The sequence below is a fragment of the Eretmochelys imbricata genome, chromosome 8 (genome assembly GCF_965152235.1).
Source record: "Eretmochelys imbricata isolate rEreImb1 chromosome 8, rEreImb1.hap1, whole genome shotgun sequence".
Classification (NCBI taxonomy): Eukaryota; Metazoa; Chordata; order Testudines; family Cheloniidae; genus Eretmochelys; species Eretmochelys imbricata.
The window spans coordinates 58668016-58691484 of record NC_135579.1 but is presented as its reverse complement, the minus strand read 5'-3'; positions in this window follow the sequence as shown (position 1 = coordinate 58691484).

Genomic DNA, 23469 nt, shown 5'->3' with positions numbered 1-23469 from the left:
GAAGCATTTTCAGAAAGTTTTGTTCAAACTCTTTTGATGAAGATAAAGGAGTCAATTAATATGCCATTAAATAGACTTCAGATGTAGGCAAGGTACAGCCTCAATTTATTAAAAATTGTTAACATAATTTTGCAGGTACTGTAGTAGGAAAATGAGTTCAAGATCTTCATGGATTTCTCCAAAGTTATTGTTACCTACAGATGACCTTTGGTTTAAAATTAAGAAATCTAGTTTAGGATTTGGTTACAATTAAATCAATTCACAACAGTCATATATGATGATAGAAAGAAACTGTCAAAATAATTAGATCCAGTTTTATTATAAAGAACCACGTGAGATATTGAAATTCCTAGCAGATAAAAAGGTATTTATTCTCCTCAATGCAAAATTTATTTCTATTATGGTGGCACCCAAAAGGCCCAACTGTGATTGCAATTCCATTGTGCCAGACATTGCATATACATAAAGTAAAATACAGTCCCCCCTCTGTCCCCTCCCCCCTGCAAAAGTGAAAATCTGAAATAGACAAGACAGACAAAGAGAAGGGAAAGGAAGTAGTATTATGTCTGCTTTACAGATGGGGAACTGAGGTGCACAAACATTAAGGCCCAATTTAGCAAAGTGCTTGTGAGTCACATTTTCAAAAGAATATAGACATATTTTTAAAGTTCTCAGTTTCCAGAAGCTACTGCTGAAAATAATGGGGGAGGGGATGCTGAGATCATTTGAAAAGCTGGCCCTTAATCATAAACCTAATTGTAAGCATGTAACTAGTCTCACTGACGTCACTGAGCCTAACCCCATGGTTAAAGTTAAGCACATGCTTAAGTGATTCACTGGATCAGGCTACAATGCTCAGCTCTAAAAGTCTTGTCCAAAGCATCACAGGAAGTCCACAGCAAAACCATAATCTGAATCCATATCATGAGTCTCAATTCAATACCTTACCAACAAACCATGAAGTTATGTTTATCCACTGATCAAAGAGATTATGCCCCTGGCATATCCAGAGTGAAGATCAAATAACCTTTTTTGAAGTTCAATACACATTTCATACCATTTGACAGGTTATAGCCAATGCCTTTAGCAATTATTTTATTGAGAGAGTCTAAAGCTTCATGGAGAATATATTGGTAAATGAGAAATTTGTAGAATGACTGATTCAGAGGATGGTTCTGCTCTATTTTATTTTAAAGTCTGCCTAATTTAAGGAAATAATCCATGCAATACAAAAACATTGCTACAGCTGCTGGTACAGATGACTTGGACAGTAATATATTCAAGTTTGCAGATGAAAGTATTAGCTAATGCTGAAGCTAAATTTGTTCAGAAGACTTATTAAATGCTGTCTTCAAAGCCTGGCACACATCTGCTCATAGCCTCTTGCCATGTCATGACTCTCTCTGTGTTGTTGGTTCATTTCACTTTCATGCTATTAACAGTGTGGCTCCTTTATTTCCGAAGTTTGCCTTTGTGGTTGGCGTTGACAATTGAAAAAAAGGGGAACTAACCAAATGAGAAGTTTCACGGGAGTAAACTTAAATCCAACCCATTGGCAGGATATGTCTGCAAGAGGCAGATTTTGCCATCCTTACCCAGACCGAGTACCTTAATCACATAATTGAAATCAATAGGTCTGGCTGAAGAATAAGAAATTACTCATGAGTAAGGGGAGCAGAACCTGGCACTGTATGAAATATTGTATCTTAGCAGACTGAGTCTTGCAAGATTTAAAATAAATAACACTGCAAGAAATAGTAGGGTATAAGCTAGTGGACCAAGGCACCAGCCAGTGCGTCAAATAAAGCTCCCAACACAAGGAGAATTTCAGTCCCTTTCTTCAGAACAGATTTATTTTCCAAAACCAAAACAGTTCAACACAAATCAAATAAGGCTATGCTGCCTGGCTCCTCCTAAAGCCTAAGAAGCATAAGGCTTCTTCTGCCCTTCCCCACACACTATCAGGTATCTAACAGACAAGTCTTTCAACTCACTAGTGGGGCAAGACCCCTTCTAGGTCTGTTCCCCTGAAACCGGGCTTTCATGTTACCTGTGGGCCTTTTCTCTTACTGCGCTGCTTGCTAGCCTTCTGAGTATCATGTGACTTGGAGGCTGATCCAATGCCTCAAACCCATGCCCCCCAAGACAGCTAAATGAGTCACAGGTTGGAGGCTATGCTCATTTCCTTTAAATTCAACCCCACCTTGTAACACAGATGTATTGACACATTTTTTAGAGAGAGAGAGAGTCTCCCTCTTGGGGAAAAACATAGAATCATATAAAAGTAGGGCTGAAAAACAAATTACTTCTTGTTCTACCTTCAGTGGACAGGGAGCACAATTTATCACCATCCTCTTTATAACAGCCCTTAACATATTTGAAAACTTATGAGGTTCACCCCTGCCCCGACTTCTTTTCTCAAAACTAAATATGCCTAGTTGTTTTAATCTTTCCCTTTAGGTCAGGTTTTCTAAATCTTTTAATATTTTTGTTGCTCTTCTTTGGACTCTCCAATTTCTCTACATCTTTTCTAAATTTTGGCACCCCAAACTGGACACAGTACTGCACCTGAGGCCTCACCAGTACTGAGTAGAGAGGGACAATTATCTCCTGCATCTTACATATAGCATTTCCATTAGTACACCACAGAATTATATTAAACCTTTTTTGCAACTGAATATTTCATTTGAGATCCACTTTCAGATCCTTTTCAGCAGTACCACCACCTTGCCAATTATTCCCTATTTTGTAGTTGTGTATTTGATTTTTCCTTCCAGAACTATCCTCTAATTTGTCAAGGTCATTTTGAATTCACATCCTATCCTCAAAAGTGCTAGCAACCCTTCCTCCCATGTTGGTATCACCCACACATATTATAAGCATATCTTCTACTCCATTATCCATGCCATTAAGAAAAATATTGAATAGTACTGGACCCAAGACAGAGTCCTGTGGGACCCCCTATATACGTCTCCCCAGTTTCACAGCAAACCACTGACAACTACTCCCAGTAGAGCCTTCCAACCAGTTTTGCTTCTACCTTGTGGTAATCTCATCTAGACTACTTTTGCATGTGAGACTGTGTCAAAAGTATTACTAAAATCAAAATATATCATATTTATAGCTCCCTCCCCCTGCGTCCCAATAACCCTATCAAAGAAGGAAATTAGGTTAGTTTAGCATGATTTGTTCTTGAAAAATTCACATTGTCTATCAGTTATTACTCAAATATAATCTGGGTGCTTACAAATTGATTGTTCAATCATTTGTTCCAGTATTTTTTTCCAGGTATCCATATTAGGCTGACTGATCTGTAGTTCCACGGGTCCTCTCTGTACCCTTCTCAAGACAGGTACTATGTCTGTCTTACCCCAGTTTTCTGAGACCTCACCCATCCTCCATGAGTTGTCAAAGATATTCTATATTGGTTCCAAGATTGCTTCAGCTAGTTCTTTAGTATGCTGGGGTGTATTTCATCAGACCCTGCTGACTTGAATACCTCCAACTTATCTAAATATTTTTTAACCTTTTCTTTCCCTATTTTGGCTTGTGTTCCTTCCCCCTTGTTGTTAACTTCTTGTTAAGTATCTGGTGACAACTGAGGAAGGCTGAAGCAGAAATTGGCATTAAGCAGCTCAGCCTTCTTGATTTTGTCTGTTATTAGCTTTCCTTCAGTGCTAAGCAGAGGAACTACACTTCCCTTCATCTTTCTGTTTCTCCTAATGTGTTTGTAGAGCCTCCTGTCCCTTGCTGGATGTAACTCATTTTGTGCCTTGGCCTGATTTTCTCCCTTCATGCTTGTTCTATACTTTTGTACTCCTCCTCAGCAATTTGTTCATGTTTCCACCTTTTGTAGGAATCCTTTTTAATTTTCAGCTCATTAAAGACCTCCTGCTGGAGCCATAGTGGCCTCTTACTATTCTTTCTATCTTTCCTTTGCATAAGGATTGCTTGCTGTTGAGCCTTTAGTAATGTCCCTTTGAGAGACTGCTAGCAATCTTGAACTTCTTTTTCCTATAGATTTTCTTCCCATGGGACCTTACCTACCAGTTCTCTTACTTTGTTAAAGTCTGGATTTAAGTACACTGTCCTTTTCTGTTGCTTTCACTTCCTTTCTTCAGAATAATGAAACCTACCATTTCATGATTGCTTTCACCCAAATTGCCTTCAGCTTGCTAACAAATTACTCCGTTAGTCAGAATCAGGTTAAAATGCCTGTCCTCCTGGTTACTTCCTCCACCTTCTGAAACAAAAAGCTCTCCCCAACACATTCCAAAACTTACTGGACATTTTGTGTTTTGCTCCATTACTTTTTCAAGGGATGTCTATTGGCAACATGGCTATCAACTTCATAAGCCTGTGTAGCATTCATTTACCTTTGACAATTTTCTTGGCTAAAATCTTATAAACAACACTAGTGACCTGAGATAAGTCATCTATTGTAACTGGTGGACTCATATGCCCTAATACATACATTTAAATGGTTGAAGTCCCATAGAAATGGCTAACAAGTTTGTGGGGGGATTGCTTTCTGTGCTCAGTATTCTATAATGAATGTTTCCCCCATCTCCCTTTAGTCATAATTTGGAAATGTAGTGTATTCTATAACAGAAATATTGCTAGATACCAATTTATATTTTACCCTGAGTCATACTTAAAACATTTGGCTCTGTTCCTTGGTTAAAAATTGGAGAGCCATAAATAGTTCTTTAACTTTTAAGTTCTTCATCTTTAATTCTTGGTGGTTGTATAAAGGTTACAGAGTCAGTCCTTGGCTGCCATGGAATTTCACAAATTAGAGTTAAAGAAATATGTCCCAATGTGCTAATTTTATCATACATATTGTTTAAACAATATAAAGCATTAACTTGAAATATATTACTACATCCAGGCTGATAAAAAATTAAAACTAGTATTAACAACTGCTGCTGCTTAACTTGTACTATCTATAAAATTGTTCCCCACAAATCAAATAAAAACCTTGTTGTATATTCCTTATTTTTGAAAGTGAAAAATGTATGTACTCGCAGACTTCCTCAGTAATAGGATTCAGTGCACATCACCTACTTTCAGAGGTGAACGTAAGTTGGTACAGTCCGGTACAGTGTACTGGTAAGAAAGTGGCTGCTGGTACACAGCCGACCGTACCACCTGGACTGCTGATGGAGTGGGGGGAAGGGGCAGCTGCCCCAGAGCCTTGTGATTTAAAAGGGCCCGGGATTCCTGGCAGCGGCTGGAGCCCCTGGCCCTTTAAATTGTCGCCAGAGCCCCAGAGCTCTGGCAGTAATTTAAAGGGCCCAGGGCTCCCGGCTGCTGCTGCTACCACTACCATGCCAGTGGCCAGAGTCCCAGGCCCTTTAAATCACCACTCTAGCCGCAGGCTGGGCAGCACTGAAGGGCTGGCTGGGGGAGTCTGGCCCCCAACCCGCCCCTTCCACCTGAGGCCCCACCTCTTCCAGGCCCAGAGCCGTGCCCCGCCCCACACCTTGTCCAGGACACAGGCCACCCTGTGTACTGGTAAGTCCGTTATTTTCACCCCTGCCTACTTTATTTCCATTTCAATTCCATAAAAAAACTCTTGAGTGGAAGGTGTAGGAAACTGAAGTTCCAGATTTATTTGCAGCCCAGGTACAGTATGGTTATGTAATATTATCCCATGGCATTTTTTTTCAGATCCAGTATAGAGGTTTACTATTGCTTCAAATTCAATCTTTATTCCCAAACTTTGCCCAGTTAGAATCCCCTTCTATTGGATAAGCAAACTCCTAATGCTTTTTAGGCTCTTACTCAAACACTGTCTGTTACTTAAATAGCCATTCAACTTTGTAAAATAATTGGATATCTAAAATAATAAGTGCAAGATGTGGTTCCTTATATTCTCACACAATAAAATCTCAGGTTTCAAAGTAGCAGCCGTGTTAGTCTGTATTTGCAAAAACAAAGGAGTACTTGTGGCACCTTAGACACTAACCAATTTATTTGAGCATAAGCTTTCGTGAGCTACAGCTCACTTCATCAGATGCATTCAGTGGAAAATACAGTGGAGAGATTTATATACATAGATAACGTGAAACAATGGGTGTTACCATACACACTGTAAAGAGAGTCATCACTTAAGGTGAGCTATTACCAGCAGGAGAGCGGGGGGGAGGGGGGAGACACCTTTTGTAGTGATAATCAAGGTGGGCCATTTCCAGCAGTGGACAAGAACATCTGAGGAACACTGGGGTGGGGGGGGAATACACATGGGGAAATAATTCTACTTTGTGTAATGACCCATCCACTCCCAGTCTCTATTCAAGCCTAAATTAATTGTATCCAGTTTGCAAATGAATTCCAATTCAGCATTCTCTCATTGGAGTCTGTTTTTGAAATTTTTTTGTTGAAGAATTGCAACTTTTAGGTCTGTAATCGAGTGACCAAAGAGATTGAAGTGTTCTCCAACTGATTTTTGAATGTTATAATTCTTGACATCTGATTTGTGTCCATTTATTCTTTTACGTAGAGACTGTCCAGTTTGACCAATGTACATGGTAGAGGGGCATTGCTGGCACATGATGGCATATATCACACTGGTAGATGTGCAGGTGAACGAGCCTCTGATAGTGTGGCTGATGTGATTAGGCCCTATGATGGTGTCCCCTGAATAGATATCCTTGATGATGCGTTGGGGCTTCTTTTCCATGGGTCCAGATGATGAAGATGTCATCAATGTAGCTCAAGTAGAGTAGGGGCATTAGGGGACGAGAGCTGAGGAAGTGTTGTTCTAAATCCATTACAATCTACATACCACACAGACTATGCTGACAGCTTGTGCCACATGCTCTCAAAAAAACTGCGGAACCATCTGATCAACATTCTCTACAGCAAACAGGGAAAGATTAAGAATGAGCTCTCAAAACTGGATACTCTCATAAAGAACCAACCTTCCACACCTTCATCATCTGAACCCATGGAACAGAAGCCCTTGAGGAATTCCACCGTGATTTCAACAATTTCCATCCCACCATCAACCTCAGCCTGGACCAGTCCACACAAGAGATCCACTTCCTGGACACTATGGTGCTAATAAGCGATGGTCACATAAACACCACCCTATACCGGAAACCTACTGACCGCTATTCCTACCTACATACCTCCAGCTTTCATCCAGACCACACCACACGATCCATTGTCTACAGCCAAGATTTATGATACAACCGCATTTGCTCCAACCCCTCAGACAGAGACAAACACCTACAAGATCTCTATCAAGCATTCTTACAACTACAATACCCACCTGCTGAAGTGAAGAAACAGATTGACAGAGCCAGAAGAGTACCCAGATGTCACCTACTACAGGACAGGCCTAACAAAGAAAATAACAGAACGCCACTAACCATCACCTTCAGCCCCCAACTAAAACCTCTCCAACGCATCATCAAAGATCTACAACCTATCCTGAAGGATGACCCATTACTCTCACGGATCTTGGGAGACAAGCCAGTCCTTGCTTACAGACAGCCCCCCAACCTGAAGCAAATACTCACCAGCAACCACACACCACACAACAGAACCACTAACCCAGGAACCTATCCTTGCAACAAAGCCCACTGCCAACTCTGTCCACATATCTATTCATGGGACACCATCATAGGGCCTCATCACATCAGCCACACTATTAGAGGCTCGTTCACCTGCACATCACATCATGTGCCAGCAATGCCCCTCTGCCATGTACATTGGTCAAACTGGACAGTCTCTACGTAAAAGAATAAATGGACACAAATCAGATGTCAAGAATTATAACATTCAAAAATCAGTTGGAGAACACTTCAATCTCTTTGGTCACTCAATTACAGACCTAAAAGTTGCAATTCTTCAACAAAAAAAAAAGTCAAAAACAGACTCCAATGAGAGACTGCTGAATTGGAATTAATTTGCAAACTGGATACAATTAACTTAGGCTTAAATAGAGACTGGGAGTGGATGGGTCATTACACAAAGTAGAACTATTTCCCCATGCGTATCCCCCCATCCCCCAGTGTTCCTCAGATGTTCTTGTCCACTGCTGGAAATGGCCCACCTTGATTATCACTGCAAAAGGTTTTCCCCCCTCCCCTCCACTCTCCTGCTGGTAATAGCTCACCTTAAGTGATCACTCTCCTTACAGTGTGTATGGTAACACCCATTGTTTCAAGTTCTCTATGTATATAAATTTCCCCACTGTATTTTCCACTGAATGCATTCAATGAAGTGAGATGTAGCTCACGAAAGCTTATGCTCAAATAAATTTGTTAATCTCTAAGGTGCCACAAGTACTCCTTTTTTTTTAATAAAATCTCAAAAGCTTCAGTGCCTGCTATGCAATTCCTTTTGTATTACAGTAATTATCTGAATGGTATACATTAAAAAAAGATGCTTGGAGGGACTCACTTAAAATCTGGGGATTCATTTTCTTTTGCCTTTAACAAATTTGTATTTAGAATATTGTATCCTGAGGATTTTACCTTTTAAGTTTAAATTATTGCATAATGTTGCAGCATATCAAGAGTGTTATACACAAACGATCACACATAGGCTTTTGGAGTCCTTATGTTATTGCTATTAAGGGGAGATTGTTGGGCCAATGGGGGAGGGGAGGTGAAGGGGAAGAGAGCCCTTCAGAGGCGTAATGGCACACAGCCTCTCATTCCTCCATGAGATGAGGGAGGAAGTGTTGGAAACCAGTCCCAAATTTGCATGTGAGTCTCTCACATGGGAAACTAGGAGTTGTAGCCCTTATAGCAAGGGATGCTGGGAACTGTATTTTCCTGAGGTATCAAGTTGGGGGTTGGAAGAAATGCTATCTATCCATCTGAAGAATCTGTACTGCGCTGACAGGGGGAGTGGCCTGAGTTGTTATAAAGTTCCAGCCTCTCTCCTTTACCACTCAGTGTAGGATCCAAACTTCAGAAGCATGGAGGTCAATACAGGATGTATAAATCCCATTTTTCCAGCCCCCCATTGCTTCCTATTTTGTTTATGAATGTAAATTCATGTGTCATTATTCCTATACTTATTAACCTATACCCTCCACTAGGTCTGAAGGGTGGATTAAATATGCCTGGATTATACCAATCTCTTGCTCATTATGACATGGCCTCCTCTAATCACTGTTGTGGTGGCAGTCTTATATGCTTCAATTTAAAGGATAATTTACTGCAAGAAGTTTGAAACTGCATGAGATTCCCAGCAAACTAAATTAGAGCATAAAAATGTTAATGTAGTCCTGTTTAATACAGAGGCAAAAGTATGAAATATGAGGATTTATTACTACCACACATGTTAAATAAATCGAGTTAAATACTTAAATAAGAATAATGGGTGCTTTCAAACTACATGACCAGTTAACAACAGCCACTTGAAACTTTGTAAGAAAGAGAGTGGTTTATAACTGAATTAAAGCAGGATTATTATTATTATTACATTTCAGAGCAGCCAAGGAGAAAACAGCCCATTTGTCCAATCCAGAGAGAAATCCAGAGACGAAGAACCACTTGTATATGTCATTAATGGAAACTATACTGAACTGGATCAGGTGACTCTGACAGCCTTAGAATGTTATAAAATGGAAGATTTACATTTTTAGGTGTGAGGCAAACAATTCCCCAACCAGATCAGAGAGACCAATAATCTGGTTGGATCTGATAAACAGCTCTGTAGCGCTGAGCTGTGGCCTACTTTTACTCTCTCCTACAATGTTCAAAAACATGGAACGAAAGATGATGGTATTCTCTTTCTGATAATTTCACACCCTCTCCCCTCCCCTTCAATATCTTTTTACTTTCAAGCAGCATTGGTCAGGACAACAGTTTTGTGGTATCATCACTGATAAAGCGCTGTGGAAATCCATTGGGTCATACAATCCAGACAGTAAATAAGTGGCCATGGAGGGTATATGCACATCCTCTGCAGGAATAGTGTATGAAGAGGTTCAGGAAGGACTGGGGCAGTAAAAGACAGATAAATGAGGTCCTGCCTTCCAAGCAACCGTCCACAGAACCCTCATCTCTCTCTCCCGGGCAAAGGCTTCAGGTATTACTGTTGCCCTAGCATGGCAGACACCCGTCCCTTGTAGAGTTGCCACAGATGAAGAGGAAAATGTATGGGGACAAGGGATTCTGGACTTCTATTTTAAATAAACCAAAATACAAAAATACATTGCTGGTCAGAACTTGGTAGAAGGGCATATTTTTATCCTGATGGGCCCATTCTTCATTTGCTGGCTGAGAGCAGCCTAATGGACTATCACTTTGAGCTGCACAGCACCATCAAGGTCCATCCTGCCAGGAAAACACACTGCACTGCTAGCACTGGGAAGATTCTACGTGGGATCATGGCTTCCCTAATTTCACTTGCAATCAAGTGATTGGGAGGGGAAGATTGAGATAACTCATACTGTGGACTCCACTCTCTGGGGAGGAGTTGGACAGACATGTATGGAGTCCATAGGCACTGATGGGTCTCCGAGGAAATGTCAGTTGCAATGGCTGTGAACATCTTGTCAACTGTGCACTGCCCAAGCTGTAGGAATCAGGGACTTGGACCATTGTGACTAAATCTTGACCAGTAGAACATATCCTCCACTTACCTCTCTCCCAAGAGAGGAATAAACACCCTGTTGGAATCTAACCCTTCCTTATTCCTAGAAGTCATTTCAATATTCTACATAGATTTTATGATGTTGGAAAACTAAGAGTTAGCATTTCAGTTAAGCCATGCAACAGATCAAAAATGCTTGCAGCAGAATATTATACCTGACAAATATTCTAGTAGCTTCATGTTACAATAAATGTAATATTGAAGGTGATCTGGATGAGTTGAAAATTTATTAAATTTGATTTCATCCAACACTGAAAGTAATTAGAACAGTTTCTGCTTACTCTTCCTCATTAAAAAGTCAGCTACATTCTGAAAGTCAAAGTATGACTCATTCCTTTTAAAATTAAGAGGGAGAGAACTTTACCCAAAGTTACTGATCAAATTCAATGAAAAAAAAATTCTGTTATTTCTAAAAGAGTCTGCTCCAAGCAGTAAGATGATCATGTTATTCCCACTGGGATATAGGAAGCATAGGATAGAAATTAAATCTGCATGGAAAAAGCACCATTTCTACCAGTTCTAGATGTCCACTAATACACAGGTATTTTTTTTAAGTTTCTTAAATTTAGAAAGTTTTTAAAAATTCTTTTAACTTAAGGGTCAACTAGATTGTGAAAGATGCAAGACTGTCAAGACTGAATTCTCTTTGTATCTTCAGAAGAAGTATGGCATACACAATGGTAATGCAAGCTTTCCACAAACTACCTGCCAGTATGTCTCTGCTCTCTGGATCTAGGGGCAATTAAGGGATAACTCCCTTCAGGGATCAGAGGACTTTCCAGGGGTAAATTTTGGGATTTAGATCTCTGGTGTTCACAATCCCCATGGACATCGCCAAAGTCTCCCAGAAGGCTATGTGAAATTGGCAACAACACCCTTCTGGCTTGCAATGGTGCTGGGAACTCTGGGATACATATTCAGAATACATTGCTATCAACATGACTGAGCAGAGCACTAGTGTGGTTGTGGATCCTAATGGCAAATCCACTAAACAAATATATGTATAACCATATATTTGCATATGCTGAGTGTGGATGGGCTTATTTGACCTAACTACTGTCAAGATAGCTACATTGAGTTAGGTTCACTGGAGAACTATATTGGTTGTAGACAAGGCCTAGGAGTCAGAACCTAACAATCTCCATGTCATCATAATCCACTCCTGGCCTCTTGAGACTGCCAACAACTGCCATTTCTGATGTCAATATTAGATATTCAGCAGTTTAGACAACGTATAAATTCCATCCCTATAATTTTGCTCCTTTTTAGAACCCAAAGCAAACCTTTGAGGGTCCCTAAAAGTTAAGGGTTGGGGTACCTCTGGTAACCATTTGAGCAAAACAACCCCCATTCAATCTCCCCCAGAGACAATGACTACTAATACACAAAAAAAAAAAAATGCTTCACATAGGAGATTTAGGAATAAGATGGCCAGCTGGACATTACTGATAAGACAAGAAGGTGAAGTAAGAGGAGGTAGAAAACAGTGAACCTCCTCCTAGAGAACAATTGATAGAAAAAGAGTAGGGAGGGTCATGAAGCTCTTATGGGACATGTATGAGGGAAAAGGAGGGTTGTGGGTAGCAGAGTAGTACACATGGGAATTCAAAGATAAAGATTCACATACAAATGAAAAATAAAGTATATCTCATAGTATCATTATTATGAAGAAATATTCTGTAACTGCACTGAAAAATGCCCATTACAGAGCTTAATTACTTGTGAGTTCTGCAAGGTTTGCACAATTTATCACTCTTGGATAAATCTGGTCACAGTTAAGTACAACAGAAATGAATGCCTAACCCTGCAGGTGATGAACATCACTACTGAGTCCAGTGGGCGATGAGGATGCCGAGTGTCAGGCCTCAGTTACTTTTTCTAACATGTAGACGTGTACAATCACCACCTATCACCAATAAATGAAAATTATTAGCACTTTTTATAATTAATTATGTAAATTATAAAAATGTACATTATGTTTTTGTTTAATTTTCAATCAAACATAATGCTGTTACACACAGAAATGATATATTCAGGATATCAGTCTTTTCAAACATCTCAGGGTTTTTTCGTCACCTTAAATAATTCCAACATCTGTTGCCATATAATTCAGATCTATCAATGTACAAGCTGTTGATCCTCAGGCAAAGAATACTTTTTGAATTCATAATTTCTCTTCCAGCATTCATTTACTTTAGTTTGGTGTTTTTTCATGTCCTGGCAGAATTGCTATTAAAAAAAAATGTACATGGAACTAATTACACTTAATCTCTACTTCATACTTTCTGGAGGAAGTGAAATAAATCTGTAATTGGAGCTATTCCCAATGAAACATAACTGCAGGAAGTTGAGGTCTTGAGGGTAGACCTGAAATTTCTTGAGAGATGTTATCCTAGTGTACAGTAAGCAGGGTCTAACAAAATATTCAGGTTCATAGAAGCACAGTCACGGCAATAGACCTTTAATTGACCTAATATTTCACAGTTGGAATACACAGGGCTTCTCCAGTTGGGTAAACCCCAAACTGGGTCCAAAAGACTCTCTCATCCATTCTAGCTCATTTGAATGGTTTAGCTTGTATGTGGGTTGAGGTGTTGTCTACTTCAGGTACACTGACAGCCAAAAGGAATACACTACTTAGAATCAAAGGTGTCAAGGAATCACATCCTTTCACATCTCTCATAGAACAAAGTATAATGAGAGATCCATATGTCATAAATATAAAGGGAAGGGTAAAACCCTTTAAAATCTCTCCTGGCCAGAGGAAAAATCCTCTCACCTGTAAAGGGTTAAGAAGCTAAAGGTCGCTGGCACCTGACCAAAATGACCAATGAGGAGACAAGATACTTTCAAAAGCTGGGAGGAGGGAAAAAAAGCCAAAGGGTCTGTGTCTGTCTGTATGCTGCTTTTGTCGAGGATAGACCAGGAATGGAGTCTTAGAACTTTAGTAAGTAATCTAGCTAGGTATGTGTTAGATTATGATTTCTTTAAATGGCTGAGAAAAGTACTGTGCTGAATAGAATGACTATTCCTGTCTGTGTGTCCTTTTTGTAACTTAAGGTTTTGCCTAGAGGGATTCTCTGTGTTTTGAATCTAATTACCCTGTAAGGTATCTACCATCCTGATTTTACAGAGGTGGTTTCTTTACTTCTATTAAATGTATTCTTGTAAGAAAACTGAATGCTTTTTCATTGTTCTCAGATCCAAGGGTTTGGGTCTGTGGTCACCTATGCAAATTGGTGAGGATTTTTACCAAACCTTCCCCAGGAAGTGGGGTGCAAGGGTTGGGAGGATTTGTGGGGGAAAGATGTGTCCAAACTACGTTTCCCAGTAAACCCAGTTAGAGTTTGGTGGTGGCAGTGGAGATCCAGGGACAAAGGATAAAATTAATTTGTACCTTTGGGAAGTTTTATCCTAAGCTGGTGAAAGTAAGCTTAGAAGATTTTCATGCAGGTCCCCACATCTGTACCCTAGAGTTCAGAGTGGGGGAGGAACCTTGACACCATATATCCAAACAGAAGGAGTGTGATGCCTGTCCTTCTTCAGATGAAGCCACAACTAAATAGTAAATACTATAGAACAGCATACATTATTAGTGTAAAACCTGTTGAAGACAGCATTAGATAGCACAGGCTTATCATCAGTTCCTTGGGGTTTTCTTCAGATGGGTTATCAGTAAATACTTGCAGACATTTAACACCAAGACTATTGAGAAATCTTTTGTTCAGAGAGCTCTACCTATTGGTTCTATTTAGAAGACACAGTGAGAGAACCTTTCCAGTATTGTTCTAGGATCCATAGACAAGCGATCTTCCAGTGTCAAATTCTGATCTCAGATGCATATGAGAGAGCCCCATATTGGCAGACCTGATGAACTCTGTGGAGTTTGTAAGCTTGTCTCTTTCACCAACAGAAGTTGGACCAATAAAAGATATTACCTCACCCACCTTGTCTCTCCCAGATAAGTCATTAGACGCCATTAGCTTGCATATGGAGGGCAGAATTTGGCCTTTTACATTGAAAAAGAGGCAAATATAATAATAACACCCTTAAATTTATAAAAATGAGAATGGCTCCAGGTTTTACTTAAACAACTATTTTTTCTCCTTGTCCTAATATTCTTTTCCCCTCTGTTAATGCACCTCATCATTTAGACTAAACTACATATACTATAGCCACGGTAAAGACCAAGAAGAGAGGGTATTGGACAATAAGCCTAATTAAATGGTACCTGTGTGAAATAATACGAGTCTATTAACAATCCTAACAGCATATTCCTAAGAACCAAGGACCCTCTCAATATTAACACCACCTCCCCTGTTAATATTCTTAAAGTTATTAGTTCTTGTTCTGACTCTAATCCCATTTATTATGCCCATTTTTATTTTGTTGGCACTGAAAGATATTTTTAATTGCTATATTTTCCCACTTAATGGATTATCCAACAATGTTAGTAAATTGTTCCTGACTTTTCTTCCCATTGTAAAATGCTAGAATGGCAAGTTGGCCTTTTTTTTTTTTTTTAAAGTTTGGTCTCTACTAAGTAAGATTAAATCACCCTTATTAATGGGAAGTGGTTTCACTGTAGTCTAATTAAACAATAATGAACAATAGCATGTTGGTTCTTCAATGAATATTTAATAACTGCCTGGAGTATTTATATGATTGACCCATTAAGTTAATCAGTGGATGTCCCAGGGTATCAACAGGTGATACTGTACTTTGTGTTATGGCTGAAATAATGCATAAAAAAAGAATTGCTGCATATAGAGAAAAAAAAAAGACTGACATTTCTGCAGCTTCTTCTAAAGGACACAATGCACAAAATGTATCATTTTAAGACCTTAGCTCTTCTGCTCTTAGGTTGGGTCCTGCATTTCAGCAGCAGTTGTCAACAGATTTGCCATTCATATGACTGGAAAATTAATAGATGTTAGGTACAATTTGATCTGTGCAACAGTAGGGTATGACTTTTCTCACACACAAGCCCAGGTCACTGAAAGAGTTAAATCCTTTCACAAGCTTTAACTAGTACGGAATGTTGACAACCACAAATCATAATTTGAAAAATATTTTTTTAAAAAATGAAAAAAAACCTAATTTATCTAATGAATATCCAAGGATTATTAAGACAATGCCATGAATAGAATGAACACCTGATTGTGAAAGATAGAAAAGCCATAAATAATTTCAAAAATAATTTCCTTTATCTGTACCACCATCTCTATATTCCACATATACTCGTTATGTACCTTGTTTACACTGGAAAACTTTTAATGATGCCTTTAAAATGTCAAGATTTTATACAGCTGCTTTAATCTCCCTCACTTATCCGACAATGAACAAGCACAGATGTTTTATTATATCATTTAGCATTCTACAAGCTCTGTACTCTGTGTTTATGTTATTTGGTGGAAATATTATTCCTACTGGAATAAAATTGAAATGGATGTTTTTTGTCCTCTTGTTCTGTTTTTTAAAAAATGTATAATATGTATACTTTACACAATACTCTGTTCTGTTTTTTTTTTCAACCTGATTTAAAAACATAGTTATATTTTTAATTTGAAGTTAAGGACTGGATTCTAATATTTATGCTGTAGTCACACATCAGATTAAGAAAACTCTCATTCTTTCATCCATAGAAGAACTACGCTGAGCTTGGGCATATTCTGTAGGAACAAGGAGACCTACTTGCTTTCTTACTAGCAGGTAGGCAGTGAGTGGCAGAGAAAAGGCTCTACCTGCTTATACGTGCGTCATCATTCTGCAGGCAAGTAATAATTTACAGCAGTACACATTGGTAATATGGAAAAAGCAGGGAAGGAATTGTGCATCAGAGAGGTGTCTGGGGCACACTGCCTCCTGAGGCTGCTCCAGCTTCCATACGTCTTGCTCATGTGCCTAAAGGCCCAGTCTAGTTAGCTTTTAGATGACATTGTCTGGACTAGAAAGAAAACCTCATCAGGAATTGCAATGATATTTGAACATTCTTCCCTAAATTAGAATTTAACTTCACTTTGGGGGAGGTGATTATGTTCCCCTTCCACACACCCTCCGCCATCCCCGCCGTGGAGGCTGTAAATAATTTTCTTTTAACAAAATAAGCCTGATTTGTTGAATGTCAATAGATTTCTGTATATATCTTCAGGTCTTTTTGTTTCCATGATGGGCAAGAATTTAGGACCTTATTACTTGAAAATAACTTAAATTTTCAGGTAACCTTAGACATAATTCCCTATTCTTCATTACGTGAAGGTCCACACATCTGTTATGGTGGGGATTTCACACTAGTGCACCACTCGGGTCATCATTTCATTGATAATATGATTAAAAACAACAGATTATAAGAAGTCCTTATTCTTCAGTATGGTATCTTTATAACAGAGGTCATTTCATGTACACCAAACAGCTACTTTGGGGCTGATTTGAGAGTCCAAACACTACTCTTCTCTACGTTCTTGATTCAGGACCGCATTTAAGCATGTGCTTAAATCACATTTGGAACTTAAGAATGTGCAGTCCCTAATGGGGATGCTTTTCTGAATTGGGTCATAAATGAAATGTTTCTCTTAGTTTAGGAATTATCAAAATATTTCTATTCTCAGATAGATGGTTTACATGAAGTGTGCTTCATTTTATGCCCAATAATATTTTTCCATCAAATCTAAACACAGGGATGTATAATAAATGGGTATTCCTATGAAATTCCTCTAGGAAAGGTCTTTATGCTAACATTTATCACAGCTTTCTCATATACTGTATATACACAAGCACTTCTCACAAAATAGGTAGAATGTGTACCAGTATATGGAAACCCTGAGAAATTATTTGTCTATGTCTCCCTCTGTGGTTTCAGAAGAGACTGGTTTGTTTGGAATTTGTCTGGCCAAATTACCAGTTGTCCAATACCTTTACGTCTTGCATATTCAGGGCCTCTAAATCCACTGATGCTACAATGAAGGGAGCCATATAAGTAGATAAATAAACTGTTGACATTACGTCTTTATCTATGTTGTTGTCTCATTTTATTCTCTAAATTTGAAATCCCTTTTATTTCAACTGAAATTGTCTATCAAAGGAGCAGTAGGCTCTGCCCCCTCGTAGTCAGCTATACTTGATGCTCCACAACTTGCACAGTCTATAAAAGGTAGACCCAAAATAGAGAATATTTCAAGATTAGCATATCTGTGAATTTATCTTTTCTTATTTTCATACTGAACGTTCTTGCAGGTGAAAAACCAGTGGGAGTGGGCTGGGGAAATGAGACTGAAGTTAGACAAAGATGAAACACACAAAAATAGTGACAAATTGCAGTGACATCTAAGGGTACGATAAATTGCCTTCTGATATGGCAAAATGAATTCCCTGACTACAAAATGCAGTCAATGTTATCAATCACTCTCTCTGTGAAGGAATATTTACAGATTTTTTTTGAAAATATGCCCAACTAAGTTAGTGCCAGAGCATAGAAATAAGAGAATTTTCTTGGCATCTAAACTATACTAATAATGTGACAGGAACTCTACTTTGGATACCTCAGACCCAGTGATGCCTACTTCTTCACCTGTCTTAACCATCTTCCTTTCAATGAGCTCTACGGTGGTGTCATGGGGCACTCCTAGGAAGAAAGGAGTAAGAGCAGCTGAGGGAGGCTGGCTGAGTAGCAGCCACAGCTGTGGCCACACCCAATCAGGTCACAACTGACCCTGATATAAGGGGTAAGGGAGGACCTAGGTCAGTCTCACTCCAGCCCTGGAGTGGGAGGGACCTGGAAGCCTGGGAACAGAGGAAGGTACCTGAGGCAGAGCAGTGCTGGGGAAAGGCAAGAGGATTTGGGGAGCTCCAGCCAGGCAACTTCCCAGGCTGAGGCCTTGTTAAAGGCCTAAGGAGGTACTGGGGCTGCAGAGGTGCAGCCTGGGGATAGCCAGAGGTAGCTGATCCAACCCCCTTGCCAATGATGAGTGGCCATCATAGACTGCAGTTTGCCCCAGAGAAAGGGGGCTAAATGATGACTGGCAGTAACCACTGAGGGAGGTGGGCCTGGGAAGGGAGACCCAGAGTGTGGGGGCACTGCTGTGGGGCAGTGCCCCAAGGTAAGGGGTACTGGAGACCAGAAGGGACATGGAGGCCTGAGGCAGGATAGATACTGGCCAGCAGGAGGCTCTCTGAGGCTAGAAAGAGCTAATTCCTGGACAACCAGCAGGAGGCGCTGTGGTGGTGAGTGAGCAGTCTGCTACAGACGGATGCTTATATGCATTTTCCTGCTAATATACAATTGCTAATATAACAAGGCACAACAATTTCAGCAGCCTATAATGGTTAGAGGTGATGTTTCTTCTGGATATTTCAAAATGAAGCTTTGTCCATATCTTTCACGATGCTACTAAATGCAAGTACTGTTCAGTGATGCAGACATAAAAATCAGACCACCACATTTTTGTGAAGAAAAAAGGAAACTTGACATATTGAGTAATGAAATTAGAATCATGACTTCTGAAATGCAAGGTTGTAGCAACAGGCTGTATGGCACAAAGCATGTAGAGGATTTTTTTGTAAGTCTTCACAGGATGTCCAGATTTTATTTCCCTACTACAGAGTAGCACAGCAGAATCCTGGGCTTAGGTGGACAAAATAAATGCAACTTAGTGGCCTGTGATCATCATAACTGGTGATGGAGGATAGGCACTGAAGGTTTGGGCTAGACAGATCATTATTACATACAGAGGCAGATTAGGGGTTTGTGGGGCCCTCTCACCCTTTCTGCTTGAAGACCCCCTGCTCCCCTCCAGTGCTCCTTCCAGGGAAATGGGGACTGGTTCCCCAGCAGGAGCACCAGATGAGCGGGGCAAGCCCCCATGCCCCAACTCCACTCCCCAGTAGGACCAGTGGATCAAGGCCCAGTGGCACCTATTTTTCTGGGGGCCCCCCAATTGCCAGGGCCCCTGGGCATGGGCCCTGTTGGCCCAGTGGCTAATCCAGTGAGTCAATGTCTAGAATACATTGAGTATGGGTAAAACGGCTAATATATACACATTATGTATTGATAGTCCAATTATAGGTTTGTGAAGTGGTATACATAGTGTTATATAAAACACTAAATATTAACATGTAATTATTAATGTATGCTTTCACCACTGCCGTCTGCTAGATGGAATGGGAACTCAGTTATGTTTCATAGGCCCGTTAGCATAAAATTATCAAAAGTGCCTAAGATATATCCTCAAAGGTATTTATGTACCTATCTCAACAGGAGTTAGACGTCTAAGTGTCTTTGAGGATCTGGTCCTAAGTGACTTAGGTGCTTACATCTCATTGGCTTTCAATGGGAACTATGCATCTAAATAATTTCTGAAAGTTTTACTGAGTCACATTGAAACTCAAAAGACGTTGGGCTCCTGAGTGCTTAAGTCATTTTTGAAAATTTCAGTTAGGAGCTTTGAAAAATGAATTGTAAGTGCTAACAAATTTTTCTTTATCTCTAATGGCAGGAATCTGTACTATTTAGGCTACAGCTACACTGCACACCTCTCCCAGTAACTTGTAGGGTATGTGTAGCTATGCACCACAGTGAAAAGCAGGCTGCATCCACATCAGTGTGTAGCTACATGTGTCAGTGAAAGACTGGCAGTGGGGGGACAGTTCCCAGCGGCAGGAGTCTTTCTTTGCAGCTGGGAAAGCCCTCCGCAGAAAACTGTGGCAGCAAAGTTTCAGCAGCAGGGAGCTGCTAGAGTCTTTCCCCACTGCTGGGGTCCTTCCATGTTGCATGGAAATGCTCCAGCAACAGTATACCATGCTGCTAAAACACAACAGTGTAGATGGGGAAGGCACTGCTTGGGTGAGTATAGTACCTATCAGTTACATTTCCACAGGGTTCAGGAGTGCCTTTACTTGTTTAATCGGTGCCTCTGTCTACACTGCTGTCTATATTCATGCTAGGAGGGCATGCAGCATATGTACTCTGTGTGCTGCTGTGTCTACACTGCACACTCCTAATGGCCTTACAGCAGCAGAAGCTAAGTCTGATCCCCACTGATTCCATGAAGTGCAGGCAGGTCAGTACTAATGACCGATCTGGATCATTTGGTAAGGAGTGCTGATTTGAACAACATGCATGGTCAAAAATAGTTTACCTAAACTGTTCTGATGGAAAATTGGGTTTCTGATCAAACACAATTTTTCACAAAGGTCTGATTTCTTCAGAAAGTGTAAATTTGTCATCAAAAATCAAACTTATGAAAACCAAAACATTCAGTTTTCAGCAAAAAATAAAGCATTTCTATTTAGATATGCTGTCACAATATCTCATGAAAGTCCTAGTTTGTTTGCCTCGTGTTCCAATTGTCTTCTCTGGGCTGGGCTTCCCAGCCAGAGTTCATCTTTCATGAGACACCCTGGCCATCGAGACTCGTAATGAAATGCCTCCCCTCAGCAAGCCAGAGACTGTGGAGCATCATGGGAGATGTAGTGTGACCTAGAAGCCCAGGTTCTAGAGAAGAATGGGAGCATGGCGTATCTAAACTACAGCTCCCATGAGGAACCACGGCAGCAACTTTCAATATAAAATAAACAATGATCTTGATTGGGGAAAGATAATTATCTTAATATGTTTATGAAAACAGAAACTTAAATTATAAACTTAAGGCTTTTGAAAGTTCCAAGATATATGAAAATTAATCTAATTATAAGATGTAGTAAATTATTAGTTATTTGCAGTTTGAGTGCAGTATCAGAGGTAGCAAAGCATTTTAAATATCTGAAGAGAAGAGTACAGTGAAAGTATAACAAAAGATAAAGCATTATTCTCCTGATAAGTTACCTGAAATGTTAGGGAATTCATCATGTCCTTACCGCAATATGCATTTTCATTATAATCACACATTATTGATTCAGCCATAATGGCAACTGTGACTCTTTTTTTGAGTGGTGCAATTTACCTCTTTGTGAAAAACAGGTACATACAAGCATTGAATTCACCCCTCATGAGCCAAAACACTTTAAAGGACTATATCAGTGATCCAAGTCAGGGATCGAGGGGGGGGTAGGAAATGAAGCTGATTCATGTCAGGAAGTAAGGTCATGTGAGGCAGATAGACCTTGATATAAACATTTAACCAGAAAACTGATTTTAGGAAGAGAAGATGTTTTACTGTGATTGATTTAAAGTCTAACCTTTTCCCCCACATTTTGTGTGTTGAAAATGGTATTTAAAGTTGGACTGCTGAGTATCAAACAATTAAAAAAAGTTATAAGCATCTGTTGGCAAAACAGTAAGTGTCCCTCTCTCAGCATGGCAAGGGAATATCTGACTGGTGTAGTCCTAAGACTTCAGTTCCAAATTCTTGCTCTTTGCATTTTGAAATTGTTTTTGAGTTGGGTTTTGAGAGGACAATGTGGACTGAACCATGAACTCAAATGTCTCGAAATACCCACCGGCCTGCTGTGTCTGTGGATGACTCTCCAAGCCCAAAGTTCCCAGAATAGGGAGGTTATTCATTTGCATGAAGTTGACCTAATCACATCCCATTTTGGGAATATCAGTGACCGCAGAAGAGGAGTGCCTCATTCTGATTTGCCAAGAATCACAGAGTTCCAATGAGGAGAAACCAATCAGATCCGAGCCTGGAACCCTACATGACAATGAAACAGCCCAGTAGCCCAAGCGCCATGAGCTGAAGTTTGCTGGTATGTGCCAGCCATGGGTCACTAGTTGCTATGTAGACATACCCAAAGAGGCTTGTGCTTCCTTCATCCTCTCAGCTTGCCACTGAGGCATAAAAGAGTTCAGCAACATCTAAGATTTGATATCTACAAGCAAGTAACCTCTAGCCAGCCAGCAAGTCTGTCAATGCTAAACAATATCAGAGCCAATAAGACCATGAGCTCATCTTTCTAGATAAGTACCTTCAGCTTCCTGAAACCAAATGAAATCACAGAAGTCACAAGAACTATCCTGCATTATGTATTAATGTTTTTGGTTTGGTTCAATTTCAAGTCTTAATAGAGGGACACTTCTACTATAGCATTCTTGCAGTTGTTTATAATTCTAGCAGATGGCTGGTCATGAGCATGTGCAGACAGGGTGTGTGTCTTCAGAAGTGTCTGGCTAAAACCCACAGAATTTGAGAGACGCACGTACAGCAGAGTTCAAATACCTGAAACAGCCTGAGGTTAAACCATTTTGTTGTCTAAAAGATCACTGTCATAAATATAAAGGGAAGGATAAACCCCTTTGAAATCCCTCCTGGCCAGAGGAAAAATCCTCTCACCTGTAAAGGGTTAAGAAGCTAAAGGTAACCTCGCTGGCACCTGACCAAAATGACCAATGAGGAGACAAGATACTTTCAAAAGCTGGAAGGAGGGAGAGAAACAAAGGGTCTGTGTCTGTCTGTATATTGCTTTTGCTGGGGATAGAACAGGAATAGAGTCTTAGAACTTTCAGTAAGTAATCTAGCTAGGTATGTGTTTAGATTATGATTTCTTTTCTCAGCCATTTAAAGAACTGTGCTGAATAAATGACTATTCCTGTCTGTGTGTCTTTTTTGTAACTTACGGTTTTGCCTAGAGGGATTCTCTGTTTTGAATGTAATTACCCTGTAAGGTATCTACCATCCTGATTTTACAGAGGGGATTTCTTTACTTCTATTAAAAGTCTTCTTGTAAGAAAACTGAATGCTTTTTCATTGTTCTCAGATCCAAGGGTTTGGGTCTGTGGTCACCTATGCAAATTGGTGAGGATTTTTACCAAACCTTTCCCAGGAAGTGGGGTGTAAGGGTTGGGAGGATTTTGGGGGAAAAGATGTGTCCAAACTACGTTTCCCAGTAAACCCAGTTAGAGTTTGGTGG